The sequence below is a fragment of the Beta vulgaris genome, chromosome 5 (assembly GCF_026745355.1).
Source record: "Beta vulgaris subsp. vulgaris cultivar EL10 chromosome 5, EL10.2, whole genome shotgun sequence".
In the NCBI taxonomy this organism is placed as follows: domain Eukaryota; kingdom Viridiplantae; phylum Streptophyta; class Magnoliopsida; order Caryophyllales; family Amaranthaceae; genus Beta; species Beta vulgaris.
This window is the reverse complement of record NC_079206.1, coordinates 12,528,335-12,545,426: the sequence shown is the minus strand read 5'-3', so window position 1 is coordinate 12,545,426 and position 17,092 is coordinate 12,528,335. Positions and strand designations below refer to the sequence as shown.

The following is a 17,092-nucleotide window of genomic DNA, read 5'->3' as shown; positions in this document are numbered from 1 at the left end:
ATGAATGTGATTACTAAATGGATTAAATTGGTCACTAAATAGATTAAACAAGTCAATATACTTAGAAAGGTGATTCGTTCTCTTCTTAATTAATATTGGGATTGGACTGCGCCTAATTTTAAATTAAATTTTGACAGTCTCTCACAAGACCAACTGCTCTAAATTAAATATATATCGAGAAGAGTTCAGCAAAATTTTACATGAATATATTATTTTTATGTTTATGTATAAATAAATATCATGATAGATAGTTAAATAAAAGTGTATAAAAGGTGTAAAAATCCAAAAATTACTGTTAATATCAAATGGAGGAGGTATATGTGACATTATAAAAGGCCATAAACTTGACCCAGTCTATAAAAAAAAAATACATAGCTCAAGCTAATATGGGCACGAGTTCATTAATTCATTTGCTCATTTGGAACTCTCATATTTTAATACATTTTGTTCGTTTGCTCATTTGCTCATCTGGAACTCTCATTTGTTCCTTTGGAACTCTCATTTTTAGTGCATTTTGTTCATTTGGGTGATTCCAAATGAGAAATGAGCAAAAAAATAGTCTAGAGTGTACCATGTTTATGGTACACGCATGTGTATGATAAAATTTCTCAATATAGCACTCTAAATCTTAACATTTATTGGTATACTAATCATGTAACAATATGCTATAAAGTGTGATGTATATGATATCATGAATGTGTTTATGTGAATTATGAAAGTGATGTGTATCCTATGTATATTATTTATGATTTATGGGTGTTGTTTAGAAATATTGATATATGTAAGTTTTGTAAAATGTGAATGGTTATGCTGGCTTGGAGTTATGAAATGTACTGTAAATGGGCAAGTTATAGGTGGAGGAATTATGTTTACGATGTAAAGGACCAAGAGTGGTCGAATGTTAATTTTCATGTTATGTCAAAACCTGTACTTGCCAATGAACTAAGATCATGTAAATGGTCCTTGCCGATAGACTATTCAATGTTATGTTTTCTGACAGTATTTCCGAGCAAATACCATAATGATGTAGTATGTGACTGTGTGTGAAAATCTTTATGAACTAAAAGCGTTTTTACAGGCTAGAGTAAAGTTATTGAGTTTTCCACTCATTTTAGGTTACTTTTCTGTGTTTTCTTTTTTTCTATTTTATGTAATTATTCAGGTATTTATGAAGATAGCGCAAATTCAGTTAGGACGTGGATGCTCCGGTTGGATTATACTGAAGTGACTCTATACAGTTTGGGATTTTTATCATACTATGTATTATGAGTTTGTATATTTTTAGAGACCATCTTAAGGCTATTATTTTATTTATGGGCCCACAACCCACAACTTAAGTTCCGTTTCCGCTATCAATCATGCGTAATTAAGGTTACGGATTTTCGGGGAGTAACAGTCTTTACAAATACGAAGGGTTTTGGTTTGATAAAAACCCTGTGTCTAGACCCTACATTTCATTTAAAATAGAACGGAGGAAGCATATATATATATACTACCTCCGTTTCACAATGGATGCATCATTTGTTTTTTCATGTACTCCAACACGCTTCTTTGAACATTAATATCTCTAATTGCTTATTAGTAAAAATAAAAAATTTGATATTTGGAATCCTCCCATTGAGTCGAATTTAACAAGATTCCACTTGACTATATTTTTTCTTACACAATGGTGAGAGAAATATTATCAAAGTTGGTTGATGAATAGTGCCCAAATGAGAAATGGTGCATGTTTTCTGAAATGGAGGTACTATTCATAATGACATGTATATAGTTTAGTACATTAGTACCTCTGCAATCTAGGGGAAAAGCAATGTTTTTAACTGACAAAAATGCATACTGATTTTCACATTTTCTCTCTCTTCAATTATTTCGGTATATTTGTTGGTTTATGAACAACCATAATTTTGAAGCTTTTTTCTGAAAAATTGCAAGAAAATTATGTAAAGAAATAAATGATAGTAGGACGAGAAGAGAAAACTAAAATTGTGAATAAAATATAGCAAAATGGGTATCTATTTATAAAAAATAAAAAATTATGAATTTTAGTGTTTTTTGTTTTTTTTATTTATAATTTTAGTTTTTCTTAATTGTAACGTTAATAATAACAAGAATTTTTTAACTAGAATAATACAAACTTTTAGTCGTTTGCTCACAATAATACAAACTTTTTATTATTATTATGTTATAATACAAACCTTTTTAAAAAATTCCTCTGGTAGGTCAATATCGGTTGTTAACTTGTTGCAGCAGGTCACTATGACACTTTTCATTATCTTATTGGTTGGTTTTTAAAATTTTTATTTCAATTTGAAAAACAAAAAAAATACCAACATTTCCTTTTTTTTCTTTCTTCTGTTGGTCCCGTCCACTCTTTTTCTCCCTCCTACCCCTCCCCTGGCCAGACCCTCCTTCAACCGTTGTTGTCTCTTCCCCCTACCCTCCAGCCCTTCCTCAACCACGAACCAAACCCCAGTCCCTTCCCTCCCCACACCGAAACCACTTCCCCAGTACATCCCCCACTCCATAACCACTTTCCCAACCCCTCCCCACCCGAAACCATTCTCTCTCTCCCTCGCTCACTATTTCATGTCCCCCATCTCTCGTAAACCGCCTATTTTTCGCTGCCTCGTTTCGTCACGGGCTCTCCTCCTCTTAGTCGTTCTCCCTTCCGATATCGCATTCCCGAATGTCGAAAATCCCTGGCCCAATTGGTTGAGCATGAGTGATGATTTGCTGGTGGGTCGAATTTCGAGGAGGAGCGGATGTGGTTGGTTGAATTTTGAGTCAAGGTGTTGAAATTGTGGTGGGTGTTGGGTGAAGGAGCTCAGTGGGTATTAATGTCGGTTGTGAAGGAAGAGAAATATGAGGAGAGTGTTGCTTCGTCGTCCGCCATTGATGATGGCTGGTCTTTTGTGGTGGTCTCATGGTCTCTTTTTTGGACTCCACTCTCTCTCTTCCGCATCAGCTATTTCGGCTCTGCAACAATCTCAGGGCTTTTCAAGGTTCAAATTTTCACCTCTGATCTCGTCTCCTCCATTCTCTCTAAGGTTCGAACTTGGGGAGGCCATGGTTGGAATGAACCGAAGAGATGAAAGTGTAAAGAGATAAGGTTCGAATTAGGGACGCCATTGATGAACTTTTTGTTCGGATTCTTGTAAGGATTTCCGAGGTAAGGTAGGGAAGGGGAGATTTGTAGGATTGGAGGAGGGGAAGGCAAAGGTTTTGGGGTGGTTTCTACGGGGTGGGTTTGGGAGAGGGGGAGAGTTTGGATGGGGAGACGGATCGGACTGGGGGTGGTTTCGGTGGTGGTAGTGGGGTAGAGGAGATGAATTGGTGGTGATTTTGGTGGTGGCAGTGGGGTAGAGGAGACGGACTAGGGGTGATTTCGGTGGTGGTAGTGGGTTTGGTGGTGTTGGTGGTGTTGGCAGGGTGTTTCTTCGAGTTTGGTGGATGAGTTCAGTTTGGGGGGAGGTTCAAGGATGGGAGTGTTGAAGATATTGTGGAGGAGTGTTGAAATTTTTTTTTACCGATTTTGTAGGTTATAGGTCATACTAATCTATTATAGGAATTTTGATGTAAAGTTTGTATTATTAAATAATAATCAAAAGTTTGTATTATTCAAGCGAATGGTCAAAAGTTTGTATTATTTTAGTTAAAAAATCCTAATAACAAAAGCAATCAGAATGAAACAAGTGATGTGCTACAAGTGACGCATTCTCAATGGGCATGCTAAAATTCTGAGGCGCGTCATAAGAATTCTACCATCATGCTTTTTCCTTGCGTTGCGTGAGAGAACTAGAAAATGCCTCTATGATTACAGGGTGGTGACAGATTGCGAGGGACCAGTGGGCGACTTTACTAGCATTTTTAATTTATTGGCCCCTCAATCCCTTATATATTTCATAGGCATGGTTGTGTTTATAGGAGGGGCCATGGCCCTCTTAGGCCCCTCTATTCCTTCGCCCTTGGTCATAATGCATAAGTTAATAATTTCAAGATTTTATTAAAAAATATATGATATATACAACAAGATTTTTTTTGAGGATAATAAATAAGGATAAATACTTGAGATATAGATAATTATGTAAGATTTTTTTTAGGTTGGTTAGGTTTTGAAATGAAAACTTTGTGTATAATAATATCTTATACAGGATTTTTGGAACTTTGACCTATGCCTTGAAGCATAGGTTAGAATAATCCATAAAAGTGTATTAATTGTGTAAAAATCCAAACATTACTATGTTTTGGGCTTTTTGTCAAACTAGTTTTACATTATAAAAGAGAATACTTGCACAAGTATTACATGTTGAAGTAGTCGGTTCAGTGGTTATAACTTATAAGTACAATGTATAAGTTAGGGATATGTGTTGTTTTTTTTTTTTAATTTCTTTGTATCTATCATTCCTTAGTATGGAAAAGATATTTTGATACTATTGTGTTTATTTATTTCTCAAGCACTGAAATAGAATAACTTTTTTTAAAAATGAGCCAAGGCCAAATAATTAAGTTAAGAATATCAAGATTTTTTAAAATTTTTTATAGTGGGACTGAATATATTCAAGTAGACTTGGTTCCCGTCAAAAAAAAAAAAAAAAAAAAAAAAATAGACTTGGTTATTTGCAAATATAATACTAGTAATCCTATACAAAATATGTTTAAATGGAAGATATTAGTGTACCAATATAATTATATTAAAGTTATTAATGTCAAATCTAAATTTCTCATTATGTATTTTTGCAATAAAATGATCGGCAAGCTAGTGTATTAGGCATAGCAGGTACATGACCTATAAAATTTGGTAGCTAATCTCTATGGAAACAGAGGTGGGACACTAAAAAATAAAAAAAAAAGGTGAAAAAAAAGATATAACTGCCTAATTAATTAAAAAGGTAAAAACAATAAAAAAAGGCATAACACAAGAACACAATGAAAATTTACAACACATCAGTTACTTCCCTCTCAACTAAATTTTTGAAAAAAAAAATTAAAGTCCCTAATTTAGTGGGATAAATTGATTTGATTTTCTACATGTTTTCGCACAAATGCGTGCATATGGAGCTGGTGTATGATATTGATCTATGTAGCATGGGTACTTCTTCTAGGTCACGTACTCGTACCCGTACTCGATACGACACGTATTCTGCATGGGTACGGTACCCATTCTTAAAATTTCGAAATCTTGTTGTTTTCTGTCCCCGTACTCGAATTCACACCAGTACCCGTATCCGTCTATGTGCAACATAGATATTGATTAGGCCTCCCCAAATCTTAAATGCTAACTTTGTCCCTGCAACAAACAGAGCAGGAATACTCAGAGGAGGTACACAATGGCATTATTTAAAAGGCCATAAACTCAACCCAATGTCCCAATCTATCAACAAAAAAAAATCCATAGTTGAAGCCAATATCAATATGGCACTCCCAGTCTCAACATTGAGTGAAAGTAAGGTTGTAGTAGACATCGAAAGGATCCTCCCATCCTTGCCAAAAGAAAAAGGGTGGTGGCTAGAAACTATTTACAAATACAAAGGGTTTTGGTTCGATGAACCACTTCTTCAAGGAACCCTTATTACTCAAAAAACTTTCAAGGCTGCAACCAAATACTGTGGTCTTAGTCACCCTTCCTAAATCTGGCACCACATGGTTTGCTGCTCTTCTCTTCACAACCATGAACCGCACTCGCTACTCTTATTCCTCACATCCATTACTCACCTCTAGTCCACATGATTGTGTTCCTGAGATCGAGTTTTACGCCTCGAAAAACCCTTCAAATCCAACAATGCCAACCACATTTCCCCTTGTTGCTGCACATATACTGATATACCTTACCCTTTGTTGCCTGAATCCATTAAAAGCTCTAGTTGCCCTATTATTTACGTGTGCCGCAATCCTAATGATGTGTTTGTTTCACTTTGGCACTTTGCAAATAAGCTAAGGCCCAAGGAACTTCAACCTTTAAACATTGAAGAGGCTTTTGATTTGTTTTGTAAAGGAGTTTCACCATTTGGTTCTTACTGGGATCATGTTTTAGGATTTTGGAAAGCAAGCATAGAAATGCCAAACAAGGTTTTATTTGTAAGGTATGAAGATATGAAAAATCAACCTTTTACCCTTTTGAAGAAGTTGGCTGAATTTGTAGGGTATCCTTTTACGTTGGCTGAGGAAGAAAGTGGTGTGATTGAAAAAATTATTGATTTTTGTAGTTTTGAGAGTTTGACGAGTTTTGAAGTGAATCGAGTTGAAGTGGAGAGGAATACTTTACCGGGTGCAAACGTTCCAAATAATGTTTTTTTCAGGAAAGGAAAAGTAGGTGATCACAAGAATTACTTAACTGATGAAATGATGAAACGTCTAAGAGAAATTACTGAGATGAGGTTCAAAGAATCGGGATTATTAGAACTACATATATGGTAAATTAGTAACTGTATCAAATTAAACTCTATCGTAGGACAACAACTTTGGTTTTGGGTGCCAGGTCAATTCCTTGAATAAAACATGTAGTTTGGAAGAGTCCGCAAGATAGATAATAACTATCATGGTTAATGTACCTTTTTAATTACTTGCATCTTTTGTCTTGAGGGGTGTTAAATTACTGTATCCGTTTTCTTTTGTTTTGCGAAATTTCAATATGTTGTTTTTATTTTGAATCTTTCCACATATAGTATAGTTTACCTCTTTTGTTTCTTTTTAATTTTCTCATTTCATTTTGGAGGAAAATCAAAGAGGAAGTACAAAAGTATGAAAGAGAAACTGAAAAGGTAGAGGGAGAAACTAAAAAGTGAGTTAAAATATTAAAAAGTGGATGGCATGAATGGGAAAAGAGAAGAAAGTAGTTCTGACAGGTTACCAAAATTAGAAAAAGCAACAACATGTAGATTAAAAGAAATTGACCAAAAAGAAAGTGTGTAAATTAAAAGAAAACGAATGGAGTATGAATTAAATTTTCTATTAGTTTTAAGTTGCAATAATTGTGTTCACACTATTAAATAGTCATTTTCTATTTTTTTTACCCCCTCAAACCTTTGTCTCATTGGTTGCCTAACATAGAGTAACTCAAGGCAATTAAGAGTGTTTAGAAAATCCCGACTCGGCCAACTTGGCCCGTTGACCCACCGACGCGCAACTAAAAAAATAGTGTACTTTTAAAGAAACTTGAAAGTTAATGGGTCGGGTATCCGACCCGCTTTTTCCAGGTCAGGTAACACGCTGTCTAGTTTTGTGAACCGGGTACCCGGAACTCGGTAATTTTTTTCTAAACTTTATCCCTCGTTGGGCCTAGCCCATTCACACCCTCTACCCCTCCTCCAGTACAATAGTATTTTTGCACTTAGACTATGTTCAATTCACCTTATTTTTGCTTATTTCAGATCTAATCAAATCAGATCAGATCAGATCAGAAAAAATAAGTTCAGATCAGATTATATTAGTTCAGATCAGATTATGCTTATATTTAAAAACTCATTATTACTATTAAATATCTTTCATTACATATTAGTAAAAATTATAATAACTGTTTATTAATAAAGTACTCATTGAGACGAATCAAACAAGACCCCATATGACTATATTTTTTCTTATATATTGAAAAAATCTAAAAGATTCTCTCTAGTTGTGATTTTGTGAATAGTATCAAGATTTTAAGTGAGAAAGATAAAAAAAATACAAAAGGAGTATATTATTTACTAGTACATTTGTTCAAAAGGATTATTATTGTTGTTGTTGTACTTATTAATTATTAATATTGGTAATTATTATTAATCTTGTTGTTATCATTATAAATGTCATATCTTATTTTATTTTATATGAAAAAAAAGAGTTGAGTCTGCCGACTTCTCAAGTGTGAATTTTTTTTTCATGGGAAAGTGTGAACACATTGTATAAGCGCTCTGATAAATTAATGACTTGGGTTATATAATTATTTTTAGTAATAATTAGTATTGTTATGATTATAAATATTGTTGTTGTTCTCATAATAATGATAATAATTATTATTATTAATAATAAAAGTTGTATAAAAGTTGTAATGGAAATAAAATGATAATAATAGTAATACCATAAATAAGATCTTATAATGTACTCCCTCCGTTTCATATTAATCTACACACTTTGACATTTTACACTATTCATAAATTGCACTTTGACCTTCGTTTGTGATTTATACGTGAATAAAAACATAATCATGTGGGATCTTGTTAGATTCGTCTTAGTATCTATTTTATTAATATGTACTTTTTATAATTTTTACAAATACAAAACTAAAGATATATGTTCTCAAAGTTTTACATCGGCATGCGTGAAAAGTGTAAGTGTGTAGATTAAAATGAAACAGAGGGAGTATTGCATAATAATGAATTACAAAGTAATAATATAATAGTCATCTTTTGTTTTGACTTTTGAGGGGGTGTTAATTATTACACCATCCGTTTTCTTTTGTTTTGGAAAATTTCAATATGTTGTTTTTACATTGAATCTTTTCACATATAGTATAATTTACTTCCTTTGTTTCTTTTTAGTGTACTCACTTTATTTTGGGGGAGAATCAAGGAGGAATTCTAAAAGTATGAAAGAGAAACTGAAAAGGTAGAAAGAGACTAAAAAGTGGATGACATGGATGGGAAAAGAGGAGAAAGTAGATGTGATATGTTACCAAAATTAGAAAAAGCAACAGTGTGTAGATTAAAAGGAACCGACCAAAAAGAAAAGTGTGTAAAATAAAAAAAAAACGAAGGGGGTATGAATTGAATTTTCTATTAGTTTTAAACTGCAATAATTGTGTTCACACTATTAAATAGTTATTTTTTAAATTTTTTACCCCCTTAAACTTTTATCTCATTGGTTGCCTAGCTTAGAGTAACTCAAGGGTAATTAAGAGTGTTTAGAAAAATCCCGACTCGTCCGACCTGGCCCGTTGACCCGCCGACCCGCAACAAAAAAATCGGATACTTTTGAAGAAATTTGAAATTTAATGGGCCGGGTATCCGACCCTCTTTTCCAGGTCAGGTAACAGGCTCTCTAGTTTTGTGATTCGGGTACCTGGAACCCGGTAATTTTTTTTCTTCTAAACTCTATGCCTCGTTGGGCCTAGCCCATTCACACCCTCTACCACTCCAGTACAGTAGTATTTTTGCACTTAGTATTGATTTAGAGTTTCTCCGCCTCTCCACAAGTCCATACGAGTCCATCAGATAGATTGATGGTGATAAATTTGTGGTTAAGGAAGAAGAAAGCAAAAACAGAGAAAGTGAAAGTTGTGGAGATGGATTAGTTGCTTTTATAATTAGTAAGATTTAAAAAAAATTATAATTAGTCCACTGTTGCTTTCTCTTCCTTAACCACAAATTTATAATTAGTTGCTTTCTCATTTTACTGGATTATATTTGCTCTCTACCAAATACACAAACTTTATTTAACTCTTACCATTACGTTATTTTGGGGAAACGCATAGTGCTCCAACTAGTAATACCACAATTTAGGAATTACAAAAGCATTGTAATGCATCATTTTCTCACATTGATTGTAATGCATCATTAGAACAATATGTGGAGCATGGACCCGGGTGCATGGTGATCTACATGCACCCGGTATGAAACGATAATCTCTATTCAATAAAATGTAGGGTATGAACTGGTGGAGCAAAAGACACATGAAATTACTTAAATCTAACAATAGAACATATAAGGATAAAGGCTTCTGGCATTTAATCTCATAACAAATTTTAAAAAATTGACAAAGGACTTTGTAACTTTTATATTTTTTTGTCTTGTCTCTAGACTTTTTTTATCTTCCATTTATAATACTTATTTTTCTTGTTCTTTAAGTCCACTGTTGAAATATATTTTGAGCATTTTTTGTTTCCTAATTACATATGCAGATGTTCTTTACTTATGTTGATGGTGTTCTTTTTTTGATACTTTGATGTTCTATTCATGTTTATCTTTGTTTTGTTGTGATTTTTTATATAGATTCTTGTATCTCAAGTCTTATATGCTTATTTTCTTTTATGATTATAAGCATGATATTTTTTATTTGGTATCTTCATGTTCTTTTATGTTTTTATTCATTTTTGTGATTATTAATTTTTTTTTTTTTGAATCTCAAGTATTACATAGTATTTACACACGTCTATTACAATTAGTGTGTTGTTCTTTATTGTATACCTTAACTAGTTATTATGCCGGGGCTATGTCCCGGGTAAGAAAAATTTTCATTTATTAATACTATAAATTAAGATGATAACACTAAATGTTATTTGGTCTAGTGGTTAAGAGTTTAGTATATGTTTTTGAGGTCCCGGGATCAAAACTTATACTACACAATTTCTATTTTTTTAAATTGTTGTGGATTACATGGAGTAAAACTCCTTTAGGGAAAGTACCACGTGGCACCGTTTCTTGTTTGCGCACGCCTTTTAATATATTAGTATAGATGCTCTTTTCATGTTTATTTTTATGTTTATGAATTTTTAAGTCTTTTTTTTCTCAAGTACTATATACACATGTTCTTTGATATATATATATATATATATATATATATATATATAGAAGTGAGTTCACATGAGAATGCATACTTACATGAGAAATGAGAATGATATTTACGCACTATAACTCTTATGAATAAGTGATGTAACTCTAATGAAAAAGTGATGTAACTTCAAAAAAAAGTATATTAGAAACAAAAATTCAAAATTCAAACTTTTTTTTTTTGCTCCAAAATTTTTTAGCTGGGTATAACTCTAATGAACAAGTGTTGTAACTCTAATCTAATCGTGTGGTTGAGATTCATTCTCATTTCTCATGTAAGAAGCATTCTCATGTGATCTTGCCCCTATATATACTAGTTGCATATGCACGCGATGCGTGCGTCGACAATCTTATGTAAGTATATACAAATGAACATGTTTTTTATCTAAAATTATTTGGTAGTGATGTAAATTATTGAGGTTCTTTTGTAGATTTATTTATTCTTTTTAACTTAAAGGTGAATGATTTTTAACTGTTCAATATCGTCACTGAAAAAATTTGATCGATGATTTAATAATTTCTTTTCAGCGTTTAGTATAGTTATTTAACTATTATAAAAATAAACCATATTATTTGAACTTTGTAAATAAGAAATATTATATTATCACGATATATTGCTAACTATTTTTGGTTGAAGATTCTAATTGATTTCATGAATTGATTGTTTCAATCTAGTTTGTCAAGTTATTAATGTATTGCATATTCTATTTTTGACCTACTCACGTGGCAAGTTTCTATTTTTTATTAAAAGAAAAACATTGTTTTAAATTATTAGAGGGTATTTTAGTCACTTCAAAAGAGGACACCACACCTCCTCCCTTGGCTTATATAATAGAGATATATATATATATATATATATATATATATATATATATAGAGAGAGAGAGAGAGAGAGAGGGGGGTAAGATCATGTGAGAAAGCTATTTAGGTGAGAAATGAGAATGAATATGGACCATTAGATCTAACCAAATTCAGCGATTGAGATATATAGTAAACCTGTTTTATCATCTTCACGCACTTTTCTAAGCTTATCCCACCATATTTTAACCACCATCTTTTCTCTCTTCTACACAAGAACAAATTTTTGGTTTCTATACAATCAATGAATCTGAATTAACAAATCGATCAGATGCAAACGGAGCATCTTTAGTTTTCTTGCTTGTTCAGAGATCAGAATTAGTGATCGAGGAACTCATTCAATATATATTGCAGAAGAAGGTTAGTATTTAGAAATCTTTTCTAATTCGTTTTTAGAATTTTGATTCAAATTTTACATCTGAATTCCAAAATTCATTTGAGTAAGCAATACAAAATATAAGAATTTATGTCATTACAAACTGGAATTGCTACGAAATTACTGTGATTATATTAATTAATCATAGGTGGCAGGTGTTCTTGTTCAGTTTATAAATTACTTGTTAGAGTTACAACTTTTGTTTAGAATCATAGGTGGCATTAATTAGAGTTACACCATCTCTTCTTTAGAATTTTAGGAAATGGTAGTTATAGTTAGGGGAATAGTTGTTTAGAGTTATGAAAAATAGTAATTAAAGTTACAACAATACTTATTTAGAGTTATAAGAATTAATAATTAGAGTTACAACAAGATATGTATAGAGTTACAACAAGATATGTATAGAGTTATAAGAATTATGAAAACACTTCTTTAGAGGTATTAGAAAATAAAATCAGAGTTAAAGGCAATAGTTGTTTAGAGTTATATGCAATAGTAATTAAACAGTTGTAGGAAGTAGTATAAGAGCTATGCCAATGCTTGTGTTAGAGTTATATGAAGTACTAATTAGAATTATAACAACATATGTTTAGAGTTGTAGGAAGTAGTAATCAAGAGCTATAGCAACATTTGCTTGGACTTATATAAGAATTGATAATTAGAGTTACACCAATGCTTGTTTAGAATTATAGAAAGTACTAATTAGAGTTAGGGAAATTCCCACTGGTAACCCTGTACTATGGAACAATTGCAATGGTAAACCGTTTTTCTTTTGAGTTTCAAAATAACCCTATACTTAGTAATATTATACAACTGTGACATTAATGATGGTTTAATCGTTACTTCAACCATTAGTATTATTGGTTTACCTAACCTAGATTAACCAACATTAACTAATACAAATAAAATGTTCTTCTATACTTCATCATAGTGAAGAAAAATCTAATAATACTAATGGTTGAAGTAACGATTAGAGTTATTTTTGAAACTCAAAAGAAAAACGGTTTACCATTGCAATTGTTCCATAGTACAGGGTTACCAGTGGGAATTTCCCTTAGAGTTATAGCAATATTTGTATAGAGTTATAGGAAATAACAATTAGAGTTAGCATTTTAGAATGTTTATTTAGAGTTATAACATTACTTGTTTAGAGTTATATCAACTTGTTTAGAGTTATAACATTGCTTGTTTAAATTTATGTCAACTCTTTTTTATAGTTATATGAACTAGTCAATTTAGTTATATCAATATTTTCTTAGAGTTGTAGGAACTAGAAAGTAACTAGAGTTATAGCAACATTTGTTTAACGTTATAGAAAGTAATATTTAGAGTTATGTCCACACTTTATTAGGTCTACAAATACTCGTTTAGAGTTATAGGGTGTACGACTTAAAGTTATAGTAATATTTTTTTAAAAAAATATAGGAAGTAGTAATTAGAATTAGCATTTTAGAAATATTTGTTTTAGCATTATTTGTTTAGAGCTATAGGAACTAGTCCAAGTTATACCAATACTTGAAGTTGTAGGAAGCTATAGTTAGAGGTATGTGGATGCACCGCCAACAGTCAAGTATAGTTTGCCTATGTGCATGAGAAAATATCTGGGTAGTTAAGAGTGAACTTGTTACGGCAATAATGTTGATGTCATTGAAAGAATGTTTGATTATCTTCTGTTTTATTTATGCATACATATAGAAATATCTAAGTTTGTGTTTTGTTACGAACTTGACCTACCATTTTGCTATATAGCGACAAACTGACTTGTTTCTAATTTGACTAGGGGAGCAATGCATTAGGTATGAAGTAAGAGTTATTATAGTTTTGGTAAGTGTCAGTTACAGATTTAGAGTTATGGCATTCTGTCATTAGAGTTGTAGAAGGTGTGAGTTAGAGTTATGGAAACATGTCATTAGAGTTCCAAAAGGTATTTATTAGAGTTATACCAATGTGTCACTAGAGGTATGGCAACATATCATTACTTTATGAGTTATGCCAATTTGCTTGACTTAAGGATGTTTGCTTGCACTAGTAGAATATTTGTAATTACGTTTGAAACAAGATAGCCTGTTAGCTCAACTGGTAGAGCATTGTGTGTGCAAATACACAAAAATGTGGGTTCGACTACCACACAGGCTCCTATTATTAGTTAAGCTTCAAGCACTTCTTGTTTACATGGTTTTGTTATGCTTTTAGGATGTAATTTTGCTCTTTAGCCGGCATGACCTAACAAAAACAAGAAAAAAAAATTAACACTAGTTTGCGTCACATTAGTGACAATTTTCAACTATAGTTTTAGTCTACATGATTGTGTTGTGTTGAATTCTTCTCCTTTATATTTAGGGTTCTTACTAACCTGTTATTTCATAACCTATGTGGGAATCAAACCCACATCTTGAGCATAGCACAATGCTCTGCCATTTAAGCTAATAGGCTTTAAAGTAATAGTCAAATCTTTTTATGGATACTTAGCTATCATCACCGAGCAACCTCTTTAATTTTTCTACATAATCTACCTTGCATTGTATATGCTGATAGTATTTAAAAGTTTCCTACCTTTGATATCCAAGGGCTAAGATTAAAGGTCTTCCTTGTTAATCACCCGATATCCACTCTTACAGAGTAGTAGTTCTTTCATCTCCCTGTAACTCTTAGAGGGCACCTGATGCTCTTAGAGGGCACCTGATGCGCTCTGTGCCATAAAAAATTCAATACCTGTGCCAAAATTAACATCATGTGGGTGGTGCTGCTTTGAAAGCGTGATGAATATCAGCTTGAATCTTGGCGTACTAGTGGGGCTGTCCTGAGCATGCGAGCAAGAGCACCAACTCAGCATCTTGTACTTCGGGGCCAATGAGAATGCATAATTGAATTCCGGTCCTTTCTCTGTCTCAAGATTGTTAATTATACTAACACACAAAGAAGCATGTCATTTAAACACCAAAGATAGCATATAACACAAATAGACACATTGCTTGTAATTCTAGGAATTAATAAATCATAGAACAAACTGCAAATTGCAAGAAAGTCCTTGATGTGTTAGATTGACAAGCCTAGCTAATAGGGCTTCTTTAGCCGATGCCTTTTTAGTTCAAGTTAAAGCAAATCTCAACATTATAATCTGAAGTTATTCAAGTATAGTCACATTCTATATCGGTATCCTATAATTAGGCATGCATTATGAATGTTCAATCTTTGTCAGAATGAGGAGCTCTCCTTCTGGTAGGTATACATGAACCAACTCAGCGCCACAGGGTATACTCTTAAGCAACATGCTCCTTAAATTCAAACCAGCACTCTTACTCTCTTAGAGCTTCTTTACTAACAAAAGATCGTTGAAGGACGATTATCCAACTATTCCTTACCCTGCAAGAGAAAGGAACTAACCTATTAACCTATTTTCATCCTAATACTACTTGTACAGCAAAGATTACAGACTGCATGAACAAGTCAATGGAAAAATGATTGGTTGATAAGCTGAAATTATTAAAATATTCCATGAGAATGAAGCACATGAGAAACTTTACAAAATGAGGTTAGTTAAACATACATAAAACACAAGATAACTAGAGCTTATTTACACTCCCAAAGTGAAAAGCTAATAGAAAAAATTAAAAATCACATATTTAGCCTGGCAGCAGACATTAACAACATGTCAAATCAAAAGATAACTATGTTCAATTCTTATATAGCTAAGTAGCTAACACAAGTTTCTCAATAAAGAAAGAGCAAATGGTGGCAGTCTGGCATAGTGCAAAAAAAAAGTATATGTTTTCATTCATACTTTTGTTCACTTGAAATTGGATAAACTCTTACATATGTAGCATATGCAGTATATATATAGAAAACTGAACTCATATTTAGCAATTTAGGCCACTGAGAACTAACAAGGTATCCTGTACTTTTGGATGGAATATCAATTGCACGTTCTTATGGACCCTTGGAGGTAAATGGCCCAATATGCTAAGCCATTGAGCATGGAACTAGTATGTTAGACTTAGAGGATCTTTGTCTAATTAGTGGTAGGGCTGTACGCAATGCAAGCCAACCTACGGAGTGATATTCATATACTACTACATTACTTAAGTGTCATTCCTAACATATTCTAAGCAAGTAAGGCACAAATAATCAAACATGGATACAGCAACATCTGTTTGTAGTGATAGAAAGCACTAATCAGAGTTGAAATAAGTACAAATGAAAGTTATAGCAAATAAGGCATAACTTTAACGACTACTTCCTATAACTCCTATGAAGTGCTTCTGTATCTCCAATTACAAATTTATATAACTTTAATCATACGTAGGCATAACTCCAAGACTCCAAGTACAAGTTCCTATAACTCTAATAAAATGTTGGCATAACTCAAAGTACAAGTTCCTAAACTCTAAAATCCAAGTACAAGTACCTATAACTCTGGTAAAGTCTTTCTATAACTCTAACTCTAAGTTATGTAATTTTAATCACATATTGGCATAATTGCTATTATTACTTCTTATATTTTCACCTCTTCGCACGCTTCGTCACTACAAAACACAACCTTTTCTTCACGAAGAAAACACAAAACCGTAGCATCACTATTCACTGATACGAAAACTAACTAATTTTAATGGCAGATTGAACTAACAAAATACATAATTGAATAAACATGGAAGAGAAACACTATCTCAAATTGCGCTCAAGAAAACAATTAAAATTAAAATTGAAGGAACTCAATAATTGTTTAAACATTGCATAGTCAACCTCAATAAATAGTAAAAACCAAATAACCAGAAAAGACTAACAAATATAACAATATAGATCAAGAATTCAGCCAGAGAAAATCGATCTAACAAGGCCAATCAATTCATATATCAAAATTTTCACGCAATCAAATCAAATCAAACGAAAAAAAAACATAAAAATTCAATACCAATTGAACGCGATTAAAAGAAAACAAAATAGATATTCATACAATTCTGCGATGAACACCGGACTGAGACTAGCAATGAAGGAGAAGACGATGAATTCCTAATCGAGATCATTGCGTGAGAGGATAGAGCTAAGAAACGAGAGAACAGAGAAGAGAGAGGAACGAGAGAATGTTTTGGGAGAAACTGTAAACGCGAGAAGACCGTTGAAGATCTTGAGAATTCTCTTTCAACTTTTACCTTTTAATCTAGGCCATTAAATAAGCCCTAATCTAATGGCTGACATTTGTTCTCACTTTTCATATAAATTACTAGTCTTTGAAGAAAATAGCTCTTAGTTCTATTTAGTCCTACTTGTTGTAAATAAACAGAAGAGAGAAGAGAGAAGCGTGTTGTATCTTATTCCATATAGTCCAGGGTATATATATACA

The 17,092-nt window shown here is 32.5% G+C and overlaps 1 long non-coding RNA gene across 2 annotated transcripts; it reads right to left on the bottom strand.

Annotated features, from left to right (window-relative positions):
* Positions 1-4,854: 4,854 nt before the first annotated feature.
* LOC125497579 (uncharacterized) lies at positions 4,855-16,872 on the bottom strand. Of its 2 annotated transcripts, none has more exons than XR_007274548.1 (3): positions 16,706-16,872; positions 14,308-15,117; positions 4,855-5,287 (listed from the first exon to the last, which is right to left on the bottom strand). It is a non-coding gene; the product is annotated as an uncharacterized LOC125497579 (long non-coding RNA). The 2 variants fall into 2 exon arrangements; XR_007274549.1 differs by having other exon boundaries at positions 14,467-15,117.
* Between the last annotated feature and the right edge of the window lie 220 nt (positions 16,873-17,092).